The following is a 16486-nucleotide window of genomic DNA, read 5'->3' on the forward strand; positions in this document are numbered from 1 at the left end:
GTTGGTTCAGCTTTGGGGAAAGCCGAAGCTTTGAAAAGTATTGTGTCCGTGCTTTGATTATGAAGGCCACGTTGGTCGAGGAATGGCTCTCACCTCTCCCTGATGGCGTCATATGCCAGCCTGACCCTGCGTTCCTGCGACCCACAAGCCCAACTGGCCACCCTGACCGCGTTTCTGTTTTCCCAGCTGCACAGCCCCTCCCACACAACTCCAGGCACAGCATTGCGCGGTTAAGGGCCTGGACACTAGAGCTGGCCGCCTCTGCCTTTTCCATCAGCCTCTCCCAGCCTCCGTTTCTGCATCAGTACAACGGGGACAAGAATAAGACCTCCCTCGTGGGGCTCGGGGGATTATTTAAAGGAATTAGTTAATATACACGAAATGCTTAGCATGGTGAGTAACTGTTAGGTACAGTTGTTGCTGATGTCGTAGTTACAGCGCTCTACAGTTTACAAAGAGCTTCCATGGGTACTACATGCTCATGCGGTCTTCGTAAGGTCTCTTGGAGGGGGTCAGCTCCACTGCGCAGATCAAAAAACAGTGACACCGACGGTCACAGTGCTGATTTCTTTGGCCTCCAAGCCCAGGCTATCTCTGATTCACAAGGATAGTATCTCATTTGTGTTGATCGAGTCCCCCTGTTTTTGAAAGTATTAGGGTTCATGGTTACCAAAGTGTTTTGTGCCCACAACAGGACTGAGCGTTTGTAGGAGCCGTGGTGACAGTGGGTGCTGTTGTCTTAGGAGCCAGGACACGGGGCGGGGGGCGGGGGGGGTGAGTAGGAGGTGTCCTCCGTGGGCTGGCTGGCGGGATTGCAGTGTGCTCTGTCCCTGCCTCCCCTATCCCTCTGTCCCTGCCTCTCTGGGGCCACAATTCCCTATTCAGGTCAGGAGGGAGGCAGAGAAGTAGAACCAGGAAGCAGGTGACCTTGGGTGGGGGTGGGGAGGGAAAGGCAGATCTGGAGGAAGGACTCCAAGCCAGACTTTCTACACTGGGAAACTCAGTGTCTACGGTCTAGAGTCAGCAGTTCCACTGGGGCTGAGTTCCGGCCTGGGCCCTGGCAATCAGAGTTGCACATGGGGCACAGGGCTGAAATCTTTGAGAAAAGGGGTGCTTCTTCTAACGAGACAAAAGCATCATGTGGGCTCAAGGCCGCCTGCTTGGAGCTTGAGGCAGTGCAGGCTGAATCAGCCCCTGGGAGCCTCTGAGTGACGCAGGGCCCTGAGGAGGGGGGGGGGGGGGTTCTAGGGGCTGAGAGGTGGACACAGGCCATCTCCCCTTTCTATCCAGAACCAGCAAGGTTCTCTGATGCAGTCCCCCTGTCCCACAGGGATCCTGTTTGAAATGAGCCCCAGGCTGCCTTGGAATGCCCGATGGTCTTAGTTCCAAGCAAGTTGGGTGAGAAAGTACCAAAGGTTTTGACGCTGTGCTCTACGGAGGGAGAACCCAAGTTGACCACCTCTCGAAGGGCATTAGGGAAGCCTGATGGGCCTCAGAGCACAAGGGAGCGGATTAGAAAGAAACGGAGGTACTTCTGTGAGCGAGGTGGTTCCTTGGGGGAGGGGGGGCAGGGTACTGGGCTCAGAAGCACAATATTGGCCGTAGATCCCTTCACGGTGGCCACACGGTTGGCCAGGGACGTTCCAGGAGGCAGTTTCTAGGGGACAATGGCCTGGGCTAACACTGTCCTCCTCTTGTCTGAAAAGTGTAGAGCAGCACATCCTGCAAAGGCAGGACTTATTCCTCTGCAGGAAACCGGTGAGCTGAGCAGCACAGGACGTGGGCAGTGTGGTTTCCTTTTGTCGTGTGGCCGCCAGAGGCCCCCCCAGACCTGCCTCGCTTGGCCCCAGGCCCCAGGAGCGAGCAGAGTCTGTGGATGGGCTGAGCGTGCCCCACCTCGGCCCCGTGGCCCCTGCTTTTTATGGTCAAGTCCGTGGAGGAGGCTGGGCCCGGGCTTGGGGCTGGGGTGGGGGTGTCGAACAAGGCAAAGGAGGCAACTTTTATTATCTGGGGAATTGTTTCCGAAACACTATCAACTCAGATTATTGGCCACAAATTTTCACCTGAAATCAGAGAGTAATAGGCTTTTACGGTGCAGTAAAAAGCGTATTAAGTAGTTCTGGGGTGTCTCACCTCCCATTTACGCTAGTGTTTTATCAATATGGCTATAACTTGACACTTCTGGATAGAGGACAATTGTAAAGTGTCCATGGATCCCGTAAACTGCACTGAAGAGAGATTAGTATTACCACTAAGTTTAAACCCCAGTAAAAGATAATTAAATTGATGGATGTGGCTGTAAATCTCCCTTTTATCAAGTGCTCGCTCTCGTGCGGGCGGTCTCAAGCCTTATTATTTTACAGCATCATTAATGCCCTGGCAGAATCAGTGCCCCAAGTGGATGCTGCTATCTGCTGAGTGAGGAGATGGTACGACATCTCAAATGTACCCCCTGAATCTCTGCGGGCCGTCCCCTCCCTTCCCTTCTCGACTGCCAGTGCGCAGCTGTGACGCAAGTCCCCAACCCAGGAGCAGGTGTGAGGGAACGGGGCCTTCCCTCCAGCCCATTGCCCGATCTGGCCCGCCAGCTCTTTGGTGGGGAGCCCTGGGTGTTTTGAAACTGTTTCTGGTGCTCTTGAATACCACGCTGTCCAAGAAACTCCTACGGGGCCTCTGCTTTCTGCCGAGACTGTCTTGCGGGACCAAAGAAGGTTGCTCCTAAGGACGATAAAACCAACAAACTGTGAATCGGTGGAGGCAGCTGAAAGACGCATACCCTCCTCATAGGTGCCTCGCTGAAAGGGAGGGTCCCTGGACGTAGCCTGTATGTGAGAGGCTCAGTCCCAGCAAAGAGTTTCCTTTCACAGACAGAGGCAGGAGAAGTCTTTTCTGCCTTTGACCAGGGTGGGGGCGGCACGAAGGCTGAGCTCAGCGGGTTGGTGTTGGGGCAGCACAGCCACGGGGCCGACCCTCTCTGAGGATGTGCCTCTGGGGCTGTCGGGCTAAGGAATAAGTAGAGGAACAGGACCCTTCCCACACGTCCGCCAGCTAATGAGTCTCAGTCAACGACAAATCCTATGAGAGCCAAGGCCTGGGCCGAGCCTGCGGGCCTGGGATCCACTCTGGGCCGGGACGGAGCTCCCGAACGTAGAGTCCGTGAGTCTGCCAGAAGCCGGCTCGGCCTCCATCGGGTCCCTTCCCTCTGGGGCCACTGGGATGAAGTGACATCTGCTTCTTGCCACCAGCCCATCTCCCTTCCAAGGCAGTGCTGGCACCCGGATGTGTGATCATGGCCAAGAGGAACAGCTAGCGGCAAGGGTGGGCTCTGTGACTCTGGCCTTGCCCTGGCCTGCCTCGGCTCTGGCTGCTACCCTCAGGGGTCCAGGTGCCACCCAGAGTCAGGTGGTGGTCCCTTTAGGCATTAGTCCTTCTGGACCTCCCGGAGGCCCAAAGTGCCTAAAGAAGGGACTTACTCAGATGTTTCCAATGCCTTTTGAACCAGTACCCCATTATGTATGGAACAGAGACCCTGGGGGCCAATACTCCTCTGCATACCCTCCCCTGACCTTGGCAGTGACCCTGAATCGAGGCTGCGGGTAACTGGGCCCAGGGCCCTCTGACCGCCTTGCCTGACAAGGCCAAGTTCTCGGGCCCCTGGGCGAGCCTCGATCTTTGGCTGGCCTTGACTGCAGAAACGGGAACATGAACAAGGAAATAGTCCCACAGAAGAGTCATCTGGGAGAGTCTGGATTTGCCCGCAGCAGATAAACACGATTTTTTTTTTCCTTTTTATGGCCTAAAGCTAAGCGATATGTACCTTGGTTGGAATTAGCAGGCTGAAAGTTCAAGAGATAAGCAGCTTCTCTTGGCGTGAGTGTTCAGCAGGCCCAGCAGCGGGGTCTTGTTTTGGGAGGCCTCACCTTTTGAACTCGGGGCCTGACTCCCCTTTGCTGTTTCATAATCTCCAGTGGCTGCGAGACAGGCCAGACCCTGTCAGCGTGTCACAACACTGGCGTGATTTTGTCCCCGAGTTCAAGGGCAGGCCGGGCCACTCCAGAGGGTGGCACTGAGTATTGAGGGTCCTGTTGTGTGCCGGGCCCCAAGGCTCTAGGGGCTTCCTCGGGTCCAAGGCCTTCCTGCCGGGAGCTCTGAGCCCGAAGCGGAACTTAACAGCAAGCTCGTAAATCCTGCCTGTGTTTATGGTGCTTCCGGAGAAAAGTGGTCTCAGTTTGGACGAAGTCATTTTGAACACTTGGAATTCCTTGGTGTGCTTGTTAAAATGCTGTTTCCTGGGGCCGCTCCCCAGGGGCCGCCTTGCAGAGACCTGTGTCCATTCAGCTTGGGGAACTTGACCCTGGAGTGTGAAAAGCAGGAACCATATGCGCAGAAGTGAAGGCTGATGTGGGCAAGATAGCTTTATGTCTGTCAACAAACAGGTGGTTGTACTTGACAAAGGAAGGGTGGGTCAGGGGCTAATGAATGAACCCAGAGCTGTGCTCCCCTGCTTTGGATAGTCGAGTGTTTTGCTATGACAAGCTGTGTCATATGTGTGTGCTATGAGTGTGTAGAAATAGACACACAGCGTGAAGTACGTACTGATCGAAGCACAGAGGTCCTGGGCCAGGAGGAAGCACGGAGATCACCAGTCTGGGAACCCAGGTGAGGCCTGGAGAAAAAAGGCTCTGGTGCCATGAGCACAAAAAAGGCTGTTCTCGAAAGGTTCTAATAAAAATTATTTCTCTGGTTCAGAGTCTACTCATTTACCACCGCATTCTGTAGATGCTTATTCAGTGCTTCTGCGCCAAGGATATAACCGAGCAAGACCCTGCCCTTGGCCTTTCTAGCGCTCCCAGGAGAGTGAGGAGACAGCCAGGAGACAGCTGAGTAGAGGGACACACAGTAGGCCAGCCTCTACTCTCCAGTCCTGCTGTGCGTGTGTGTGTGTGTGTGTGTGTGTGTGTGTATGCGGCATGGACACACGGACCCATCAGACTTGCTCCCAAACCTGAACTCCCTGCCTCTTGCCCTTGACAAACTATGACTTTTAAGAATTGAGCGTTTGACAAACATTTTTTTTTTTTTTTTTTGCTTCTCGCAGGATATTTTCCAGTTAAATGAATATGTGCGCCCTTTGGGGAGGGTGTGGAGGGAGGGGAGAAAGAAAGAACCGAGAGAACAACAACAAAAAAGGAGAACAATGACGGCCAGGAACAGACGGCCCCTCGGGTGCTGTGACCCAAGCCAAGCTCTCCCAGGTGGGGGCTGGAGTTGACTCGGAGAATGCTCGCCACGCTTAAGCTAATAAACTGACTATCTTGAAGAGTAAACACCATCCTGTTTTGCCAACTATTAGATTTTTACCACTCACCAATAAAGTGAGCGCGTTATTCATTTCGAATAACTCGCCACTCATTGGTTCCTAAAGATTAGCAACTAAAAGGGATGTCAACAATTTTCACTCTTTAAATGAAGCGTAATAGGCTTTTATAGCACAGTGTAAAGATATCGGAGGGAAAGGCTGCAATTGCAAGCCTGATTTTCCCTTTATCTATCGATACAGCCCCAATTTGACACTTGGGAGCCGGGGAAGCTTGTAAAGATCCCGCAGACCCCATAAAGCTGGTGACACTTGGATTAATCTTACAGCTCGCTTTGGGCACAGTAAAGTGATAATTTAATTAACTAATGGGGCTGTAAGCACGAGGGTTTATCTAATGAGCTCCCTTCTCCTTTGCCTCCTGGTAATTCCAGCGCTGGGTGTTTACATATTAGCAACAGCCTGGGCCCAGACGTACCCGGAGCATCTTGTACAGACGTCCCCGGCCCGCCCCCCACCCAGCCCCGACGGCTTCCGTTCGCGGTGTTTCTGTGCAGCCGTGACACCGTTGCTGCTCCCGGATCAAAACGCAAGCTTATCAGAGCTAGTTTTGAATAGCTTCATAGTTTCTCCAAGGTGCATATTCATGCATAATACAAATGCATATGTTAAGAATATAGATTCCCGCTCGTGTAGCGTGTCTGTGTGGATACACGCCTGCGCGGGTGCGAGTGGATAGGGGTGTGCGTTTATGCGCGTGTGTGCATGCCGGTGGATCTGGGAGGGAACTTTGAACTCTGCCCATCAGCCTCAACTCCGACCTGGTTCATGTGGCAGGGAGAATTGCCAGGAGGTGAGAGTCCCAGCAGAGACCACTGGGAGGCTCCGGGGGTAGCCCCTGTCACTCTTGAATTATTAGGCACTTCTTTCTGGTCTGTTCCCTCCTCCCACTGTTCTGCACGCCCCATCGGCTGCTCTGCGGCGAAGCTCACCTCCTGCGGAAGGATTCCTCGCACAGCCCTGCATTCCTTGGGTCCTCGCTCTACTCTGGGGTGATTGCAATCCCAGCCGAGAAACGTCACCCTGACCCCAGGGCTAACCTCTCTTCTTCAGGGCCCCAGGAGGCCACTAGGCTTGGAGGCGTCAGTTTATGGCTCCGGGACCTAGAGACCAAGAGGGTGAGCTCCGTGGGAGGCCTGTGTCCCCCTGGGGCATAGGACGGCTCGAACCATCCCGTAGGGACATGGACACTCCCAGGTCCAGGCTGCCGAGCCACCCTTTAGACGGCACCTGCTGGTTTTCATCCACAGTAGGCCTTGCAGAGGGGAAGACGAGGCCTGGCGAACGGGCTCATTTCCAGATTTCAGTCCTAAGGGAAGCTTTCACCACCTGTGGCCTCAAGGCCACTATCCAAATTTTGGTGACTCCTTGTGTTTGCCCTGAGCGCCTGTCAGCCTGGGACTCCTAGCTGCCTAGCAATGGGGAGGTCAGGGGAGTCAGAGCCCGAGTCGCCAGCAGAGGGCGGAGAGGAGTCTTTGGAGAAGAGTCTAGCCACTCCGAGAGGCTGTCCCTGGCTGTCCCTTCTCTGCTTCACTCTGGCAAGGACCATCCGATCTGAGGACTTTCCAAAGCATCAGAATTCCTAGGGGAGCTTTTACCCTGATGCCTGAGTTCCACCCCAGAAGTGTGGATTTCTCTTGTTTTTGGTAATTTCTTTTTTTTTTTAAACATGTTTCTTGAAAATTTGTAAGCATTAGCTTTTAAAACCTTGTGGTGAAACACAGACAACGTAAAATTTACATTTTAACCGTTTTTACGCGTACACTTCTATGGCATTACGTACATTCACACGGTTGGGGATCATCCCCACCGTCCATCCATCTCCTGAATTCTTCTGACCTTGCAAAGCTGGATCTCCGTCTCCATTAAGTTCCAATTCCTCGTTCTCCTGTTTCCCTTCTACCTTCTGTCTCTGTGAACTTGACCACTCCAGGTACCTTGTAAGAGTAGAATCACACAGGGGCGCCTGGCTGGCTCCGTCGGTTAAGCGTCTGACTTTGGCTCAGGGCATGATCTCACGGTTCACAAGTTCGAGCCCCGCGCCGGGCTCTGTGCTGACAGCTTGGAGCCTGGAACCTGCTTCGGATGCTGTGTCTCCCTCTCTCTCTGCCCCTCCCCGCTCGAGCTCTGTCTCTGTCCCTCAGAAGTAAATAAACATGAAAAAAATTAAAAAAAAAAAAGAGTGGAATCACACAGTATTTGTGCTTTTCTGCCTGGCTTATTTCACTTAGCATCACGTCTTCAAGGTTCATCTGCGTAGCACGTGTCAAAACATCCTTCCATTTTAAGGCTGAATCATACTGCCGTATGCTTATGTCCTGTTTGTTGATCCGTTTATCTGTTGATAGACATTTGGGTGTTTCCAATTTTGGCTGCTATGGATAAGGTTGCAATGATGCGTACTCGTAAACATTTCCCAGGAGGTTTAGTGAGCATCCAGAGTGGAGATCTACTGAGTAAATGTCTGTTATTTGTTGACCACATGTTATCTGTCAGGCACCACCGTTCCGAGTCCCCACTTATCCCCCACGACAACTCAGTAAGGCGGGAGACTCTCTCTTTCCTACAGAGGAGAAAATTAAGCACCTGGAGGCGAAGACCACTCAGGTAGGAGGTGGTGGGGCTGCAATTCAAGTCCCGATCTTCTGGTCCCCAGAGCTCCTGCCTTTCACCATGTTGCTGTTTAGCTCTTCGCTAAATGAGCTCATTGAGGGGTCGTTCTTCTTCAGGAAGACAAAGTGCCAAGGGACAGGCGGGTCGTTCCAGGTTGCGTGGGGTCACTACCATCTAAAAACAACTATCAGAATGAAATCTGGGTTTTATTCTTGCGGGGAACTTGATTTCACAAGTCTTTCCCCCCCCCCTTTTTTTTAAATAAGGTGGTTTAATAAAGAAAAGCATTTAATTTTAAGTAATCATAGTTCTTTCCCAATAGTTAAACTCATTTAGTTTCAAGGGGTGGTTGGGTGACTCAGTCAGTTAAGCGGCCGACTCCAGCTCAGGTTGTGTTCTCGAGGTTCTTGGGTTCGAGCCCCGCGTCGGGCTCTGTGCTGACAGCTCAGAGCCTGGAGCCTGCTTCAGATTCTGTGTGTCCCTCTCTGTCTGTCCCTGTCCCGTTCCCACTCTGTCTCTCAAAAGTAAATAGACATTAAAAAAGACCCTCCTTTATTCTAATAATACTCAGCCTTATGTGTTTTCAGAGGGGCCAAAAACTAGACTCCATTCCACGTGTATCTCCCGTACTTAGGGAAGAGCCTAGAGCAGGGCCGTGCGTTAGAATCAGAGTATAACAATGCTGCCATCTTGTGGGCAATTACAATGTGGCTGTTCACACCTACAGCAACTTCACCCTCAAGTGAGTGAGAGTAAAGAATTTCTGTGCCCAGGATTGTCTACATCCATTTCTAGTCAAGGGGGTGGCGGTGGTGTGTGGAAAAAGTTACGCTCTGTCAAAAGTAATTCATGCTGTTGAGGACCGAAGTCAGGATCATACCCTCCAGTGACAGGGTCAATGGCACGATGGCAGATTCCAGTCCTTGTTCCCTTTGCCACTCGTAGACTCTACTGCCCAGGAGGGAGGAAGGCTAACTCCCCAGGAACCAGGCTTCCACCCCACCACGCAGACGAGGAGGACAAATCTGCGGGTGGAATGCCCACCCCAATTGTCTTTAGTTTGAGAAGGTCTAGAATGGGCAGCAACTACCCCGCCCCCCTCCCTCCCCTCCTCCTTTTCTTCGTAACTACTTTATTGACATACAATTCATATACCACACAATCCACATACTTCAAGCGTACAAACCAGTGGCTTCTCGCATATTCGCAGAGCTGGGCAGCCCCCCACCATGGTTTCATCACCCCAAACAGAAACACCATACGTACCCTTTAGCCATTACTCCCCCCCCACCCCCCCAACCCCTATCAGTCTCTCTGAGGCCCTGCCAATCACTAAATGGCTTTCTTTTTCCTTTTTGTACTAAAAAACCACGGTTGCCTACAAATTACATTTATCTTTTTTTTTTAATTTTTTTTCCACGTTTTTATTTATTTTTGGGACAGAGAGAGACAGACCATGAACGGGGGAGGGGCAGAGAGAGAGGGAGACACAGAATCGGAAACAGGCTCCAGGCTCCGAGCCATCAGCCCAGAGCCTGATGCGGGGCTTGAACTCACGGACCGTGAGATCGTGACCTGACTGAAGTCGGACGCTTAACCGACTGCGCCACCCAGGCGCCCCTATCTTTTTTTTTTTTTAAATGAGATCTCAATGGACGTACAACATTTTCTTAGTTGTAAGTGACGGGTGTGGAGACCCTTGCTTTTTTCCCGATCTTACAGGAAAAGCTTTCAACCTTTCACTGCTGAGTGTGGTGTGAACTGTGGGCTTGTTATATATGGGCTTTATGGTGTTTGCTGAGGCCTTTATTATGAAAGGATGTTGTATTTTGTCAAATGCTTTTTCTGCACCTGTGGAGACGATCACGTGATTTTCAACTTCATTTTATTATGCGGTCTATCATATTTATTTCTTTCCATCTCAGGGATAAATCCCACCTGATCACGATGAGTGATTCTTTTAACGTGTTGTTGAATTTGGCGTGTGAATGTATTGTCGGGAATGTTTGCATTTTCATTCGTCAGGGATGTTGGTCTGTATGTTTCTTTTCTTGCAGTGTTCTTATGTGGCTCTGATATCAGAGTAATGCTGGCCTTAGAAAATGAGTTTGGGAGTACTCCCTCTTCCTCAATGTTGTCAAGGAATGTGAGAAGGATTGATGTTAATTCTTCTTTAAATATTTGGTAGAATTCACCAGTGAAACCTTCTGGTCCTGAACTTTTCTAGGCTAGGAGATTTTGATCACTCATTCAACCTGCTTACTTGTTATTAGCGTCTTCAGATTTTCTATTTCTTCATGATTCAGTCTTCGTAGGTTGTATGTTTCCAGGAATTTATCCATTTCTTCTAGGCTATTCAATTTATTGGCATATAATTGCTCACAGTAGACTCTTATCATCCTATGTATTTCTGTGCTATCAGTTGTAATGTTTCTCCTTTTTAAATTTCTGATTCATTTACTTGAGTCTTCCTTTTTTTCCTGTCAGTCTAACCGAAAGTGTGTCAATTTTGTGTCTCCTTTCAAAAAACAAGCTATTAGTTTCATTGATGGTCTATTGTTTTTTCCGTTCTCTATTTCTCGTATTTCTCCTTTGAATTTTGTTATTTCTTTCCTTTTGGTAACTTTGGGCTTAGCTTGTTCTTCTTTTTCTAGTTCTTTGAGGTATAAAGTTAGGTTCTTCATTTGAGACCTTACTTTGTTCTTAATTTATGCATTCATTACTATAACTTCCTTTTTAAAAATTTTTTTTAACGTTTATTTACTTTTGAGACAGAGAGAGACAGAGCATGAACGGGGGAGGGTCAGAGAGAGGGAGACACAGAATCTGAAGCAGGCTCCAGGCTCTGAGCCGTCAGCCCAGAGCCCGACGCGGGGCTCGAACTCACAGACCGCGAGATCATGACCTGAGCCGAAGTTGACTGCTTAACAGACTGAGCCACCCAGGCGCCCCTAACTTCTTTTTTGTAATTAAAAAAATTTTTTTTAACTTTTGAGAGAGAGACAGAGAAAGACACAGTGCTAGTGAGGGAGATGCAGAATCGGAAGCAGGCTCCAGGCTCTGAGCTGTCAGCACAGAGCCTGACACAGGGCTTGAACTCGTGAACCATGAGATCACGACTTGAGCCGAAGTCAGATGCTCAACCGACTGAGCCACCCAGGAGCCCCAATTGCTATAAACTTCTAAGACCTGCTTTTGTAGCAACCCATATATTTTGGTGTGTTATGTTTTCATTTTTATTTGTTTTGTGATTTAAAAATTTTTTGAATGTTTATTTATTCTTGAGGGAGAGACAGAGCGTGAGTGAGGGAGTGGCAGACACACACACACACACACACACACAGAATCTGAACCAAGCTTCAGGCTCTGACCTGCCAGCACAGAGCCTGATGCGGGGCTCGAACTCACAGACCGCGAGGTCATGACCTGAACCAAAGTTGGATGCTTAACTGACTGCGCCACCCAGGCGCCCCTACTTTCATGTTTTTGATGTCGCAATTTACTTCTTTTTATATCTGTATGTACCGTACCTTTACTTTTAAAGTAAGGTGTTGTATAGTTTCATATGTTTTTAGGCAACTAATTAGCGCCTTTTCGTTTGATTTCGAAAAGCTCCTTTCGCCATTTCTTGTCAGCCTAGTCTAGTGGTGCTGAACTCCCTCAGCTTTTGTCTGGGAAAGTGTTTATTTCTCCTTCATTTCCGACGGATAATTTTGCCAGATGGAGTATTCTTGGCTGACATATTTTTTCTTTTGGCACGTTGAATATATCATTCCGATTTCTTCTGGCCTGGAAGGTCTCTACTGAGAAATCTAATTGCCTAATGAGGCAATTTTTTTTTGGAGGTTAAAATCCTTTTTCTCCCCCCCCCCCCCACTTTCATTCTTTTTTCTCTTGTTCTCTCACCGGGTTATTTCAAAGTTCCTATCCACTGCCTCGCTGATCCTATCTTCTATTTGGCCCGTTCTGATATTAATGCTCTCTATGGCATTTTTCATTTCGTTCATTCAGTTTTTCAGCTCCACAATTTCTGGTTGGCTCTTTTTTTACGATTTCTATCTCTTTGTTAAAACTTCTCCTTTTGTTCGTGTCCGGTTTCCCCGATGTTGTTGAATTGTCTTTCTCTGTCTCCTTGTACCTCATCGAGCTTCCTCAGAACAACTATCTTGAATTTCTTATCGGGTGAAGCACACGTCTCCATGTCTTTGGGTCTGGCCTCTGCAGGATGATCTTTTGGTGATGCCCTGTTTCCTGGATACCCAGGTTCTTTGGGGTTTGGCATCGTTATTTTTGCATTTCAAGTAGCAGCCCCCTCCTCCAATCTTTACTAAGGGCCTTCAGGTGGGAGATACTTTTCGTTGCTCCTTTTGATGTCTGGAGCCTTTTGTGACCTCGTCTGGGTACACCTGTTCCATGCCACGCGTTCCCTCTTGTGGCTGAATTCTCCAGCTCGTGCGTCTTCTCTGCGTCTTGCAACACCCCGGGCTGGCTACTGACAAACCTCTTTTTTTTTTTGTTTTCCAGAAGGTGGCGCTACAGCTCGAGATCGTAGTTTTCTTCTTTGCTCGTAGGTTCTGGCTTGTTTCCTGAGTATCCTCCTGGTCTGTTCCAGCTCACTCTCCCTGCTGCCCTCAGGAGTGCCCACGAACAGCTGGCTACAGAGTGGGAGGGGTGGGTGTGGGGATGCCCACGGGCCAGTTGGGGGGATCCTCGGACGAGTGAGGTGTTTTTCAGCAGCTCACGGGTGGGCTTTCCGCTGGAGTCCAAAATGCAGTTGGCAGGAACTGTGTCCCTCTAGAGCCCTCCGATCTTTGTATCTGCCTCTTTCCCAGTCTCTTCCCTACCTCTTACCCACCCCCCACCCCCATCTCGGAGCTTCTACGTTAATACTTTGGGAAAGACATGGGTTTCTCCTGCACAGCCGAGAAGCTGGATTCTCACTCACACTCTCCCCTTTTCCCCACCGGAGAGATCCCTGCTTTCCTGTAGCTCTAGCAAATTTCCTCTTACCTATTCCAGTGGGTCCAGATGTGTTTTCCTCTTTTTTTGCACAGTGGAGTGCTGGAAGGCATCTTCTGTAAACCCTGGACTTCTACAGAGGGTCTCTTGTCCACGGGTGCCTGCCCCAGGCAGCGTTCTCCAATTCCTCCCAGCCTGCGGCCAAGAGGGGCTGAAGCAGTTTAAAGGTAACTGCCAGTTCCACAGCCTGTACTCTTGCATCTGCCTGTGACCTGACTCACATGTGGGGGAGACCCTTCCTGGGACCCTTGGTATGTGGTGCTAGGTCCCCCAAAGTCCCCCAGAGGCACTTTTGTTCGTGGACGGATGCTGAATTTTAGGTGTTGAAGTGGGGACAAAAGGGAGGGACGTCCTATGCCACCATGATGCTGACTTCTCCAATTTTTCCCTTATATTTGGCGTCTTGACCCCTTCGGGGTTATTTTTTGTGTGTTCGGTGTGCGGTAAATATCCGACTTCATTCTTTTGCATGTGGATGTCTAGTTGTCCCAGCACTGTTTGTCGAAAAGACTGTTCTTTCCCACATTGAATCGTTTTGTACCCTTGATGAAAATCAACTGACTATAATTGTGAGGATTTATTTCTGGACTATCAATCCTTTTCCACTGATGTATATATCTTTCCAATGCCAATACCGCACCAACTTAATTACTGCAGCTTTGTAGTAAGTTTGTTTATTTATTTATTTATTTAATTTGTAATGTTTTTATTTATTTTTGAGACAGAGAGACAGAGCATGTGAGCAGGGGAGGGGCAGAGAGAGAGGGAGACACAGAATCCGAAGCAGGATCCGGGCTCTGAGCTGTCAGCACAGAGCCCGACGCGGGGCTCTAGCTCACAGACTGTGAGATCATGACCTGAGCTGAAGTCGGATGCTTAACCGACTGAGCCACCCAGGCGCCCCTTGTAGTAAGTTTTGAAATAGGAAAGTGTGAGTTCTACTACTTTTTTCTTCTTTTTCAAGTTTTTTTTTTTTTGTTTTGTTTTTTGTTTGTTTTTTTTTTTTTTTTACTCTTCTGGGTTTCTTGAATTTCCATATAAATTTTAGGATCAGTGTATCAGTTTCTCCAAAGAAGCTGAAGAAGCTGAGATTTTGATGGTGATTTTATTGAATCTATAGATCACTTTAGGGAGTTAATGCCCTTTTAACAATATTAGGTCTTCTGATCCATGAATGTGGAATGTTTTCCCAGGTATATATATCTTAATTGTTTTCCAATAATGTTTCATAGTTTTCACAATATAAGTCTTGCACTATTTTGGTTAAATTTATTGCTTATTCGCCTTGTTGGCCTTGCTGAATTTGTTTATTAGTTTTAGTAGATTTTAGCTGACGCTGTATGGTTTTCTATATAAAAGACATGTCATTTGTGCCCAGAGAGTTTTAGTTCTTCCTCTCCAATCTACATTGCCTTCATTGTCTTGCCCAAATGCCTGGCTAGAACCTTCAGCACCCTGTTGAGTAGAAATGGGACAATAATCTTTCTTGAGGCCTACCTGTGGCCCCATGCTGTTGAGTAGAAATGGGACAATAATCTTTCTTGAGGCCTACCTGTGGCCCCATCCAACTCTATGTTGCCTGCTGATATGTGGCATCTTTGGGAATTGAGTGGATCGGAACAGGATCAAGGACTGGCCAACAGTCAAATGGCCAAAGCTTTTGCTTACGTGGTGTATATCAATCTTTTAAAAAAATGTTTATTTATTTTTGAGAGACAGAGAGAAAGACAGAGCACGAGCTGGGGAGAGGCAGAGAGAGAGGAAGACCCAGAATCCGAAGCAGGCTCCAGGCTCTGAGAGGTCAGCACAGAGCCTGACGCGGGGTTCGAAGTCACAAACCATGAGCTCGTGACCTGAGCTGAAGTTGGATGCTTAACTGGCTAAGCCGCCCGGGCGCCCCTAATGAAACTTTTAATCAACAGTCTCAGTATGACAGAAACAGTTATTAATACACCTACCTGTATCACTATCCTGAATTGCTTCATTTTGACCAAAAATATTCTCCATGCAATGTCATCAAATATCTTCCTGAAAACCACAAACATTATTCACATCTACCAGCCCAGTGACTTGATAGGCTCTCAGGAAATTCTCACACACACACCCCACATGCTCTTCCCTTCTGACTTCTCCAGTCCCCCAAAGCTGGATCAGTTTCAGCGGAAGGTCTGTTCATTCCAGTTTCCAAAGTAATCAGAATAGAGAACGCACCGTATTTGGTGCGAATGTTGAGCTTCTTCAAGATCATTAACATGCCAGGCCGCTGAAAGATGGGAACTCATCAGTCTTGTTCATTTCTGTACTCCAGACCCCAAAGAGGGTTTGCCACACCGATGGTACTCATTATATATATAGTCAACCTTTGGACAACACAGAAGTTAAGGATGCGGACCCCTGGGGTGCCTGGCTGGCTCAGTCGGTGAAGTGCCTGACTCGGTTTCGGCTCAGGTCATGATTTCACAGTTTTGTGAGTTCGAGCCCCACGTCCGGTTCCATGCTAACAGTACAGAGCCTGCTTGGGATTCTCTCTCTCTCCCCCTCTCTCTCTGCCCCTCCTCTGCTCAATCTCTCTCTCTCTCTTTCTCAAAATAATAAATTAATTTTTAAAAAAGGGATGCTGACCCCCCCATTCAGTCAAAAATCTGTGTATAAGTTTTGACTCCCCCTCAACATAACTACTAGTAGCCTAGTGTTGACTGGAAGCCTTACCAACAGCATAAACCGTCGATTAATACGTATGTTGTATGTTATGTGTATTATATTCTTACAATAAAGCAAGCTAGAGAAAAGAAAATGCTATGAAGAAAATCATTAAGACGGGAAAATACATTGACAGCACGATACTGTATTTATCAAAAAAAAAAAAAATCCACATAGAAGTCGATCCATGCAGTTCAAACCCGTGTCGTTCAAGGGTCATCTGTTGCTGAGGGAGTGAGCGAAAGGGGCTTTTTGGACACAGGGAGGGATAGTTAGTGGGAGGATCGTGGGCTGGGGCAGTGGCAGGTAGAAATGGAACCAGATGGACTCCGGAGTGGAGCTTGGCGGGAGAAGGAAGAGGGGCAGGGACCACGTCAACCCTCTTCAGCATTACGGTTTCCCCGCTTGGTGGTACCCATAGTAGGTAATAATAAATACCACTTTCATAAGATAGTGAACGTAAGAAACAGAGCCGATAGTAGAGAGGCTAAAAGAATAACAAAGCAGGGGTGTGCTCAAAAGACGAAAAAGACAAAAACACCTGCAACCACAAGGGGTTCCCATCACAACTCAAAAACCAAAACAAAAACCCAAAATGGTCTCTAGGACCCACCTACGTAGCTTAGATTTTGCAGGGAGAGTGCCCTGCGATGATCCGGCTACGTGCGTGACTCACATTTGCTTCTCCTGGTCATGCGATTTTCCCTTTATCGCTGCTTCTTTCCTATCCTAGTCAGCTGGGCTGAACAGCATCTCTTCTCTCTTTTTTTCTTAAAG

This window comes from Puma concolor, chromosome A1 (genome assembly GCF_028749965.1).
Source record: "Puma concolor isolate L17-30 chromosome A1, mPumCon1.1.hap2, whole genome shotgun sequence".
NCBI lineage: Eukaryota > Metazoa > Chordata > Mammalia > Carnivora > Felidae > Puma > Puma concolor.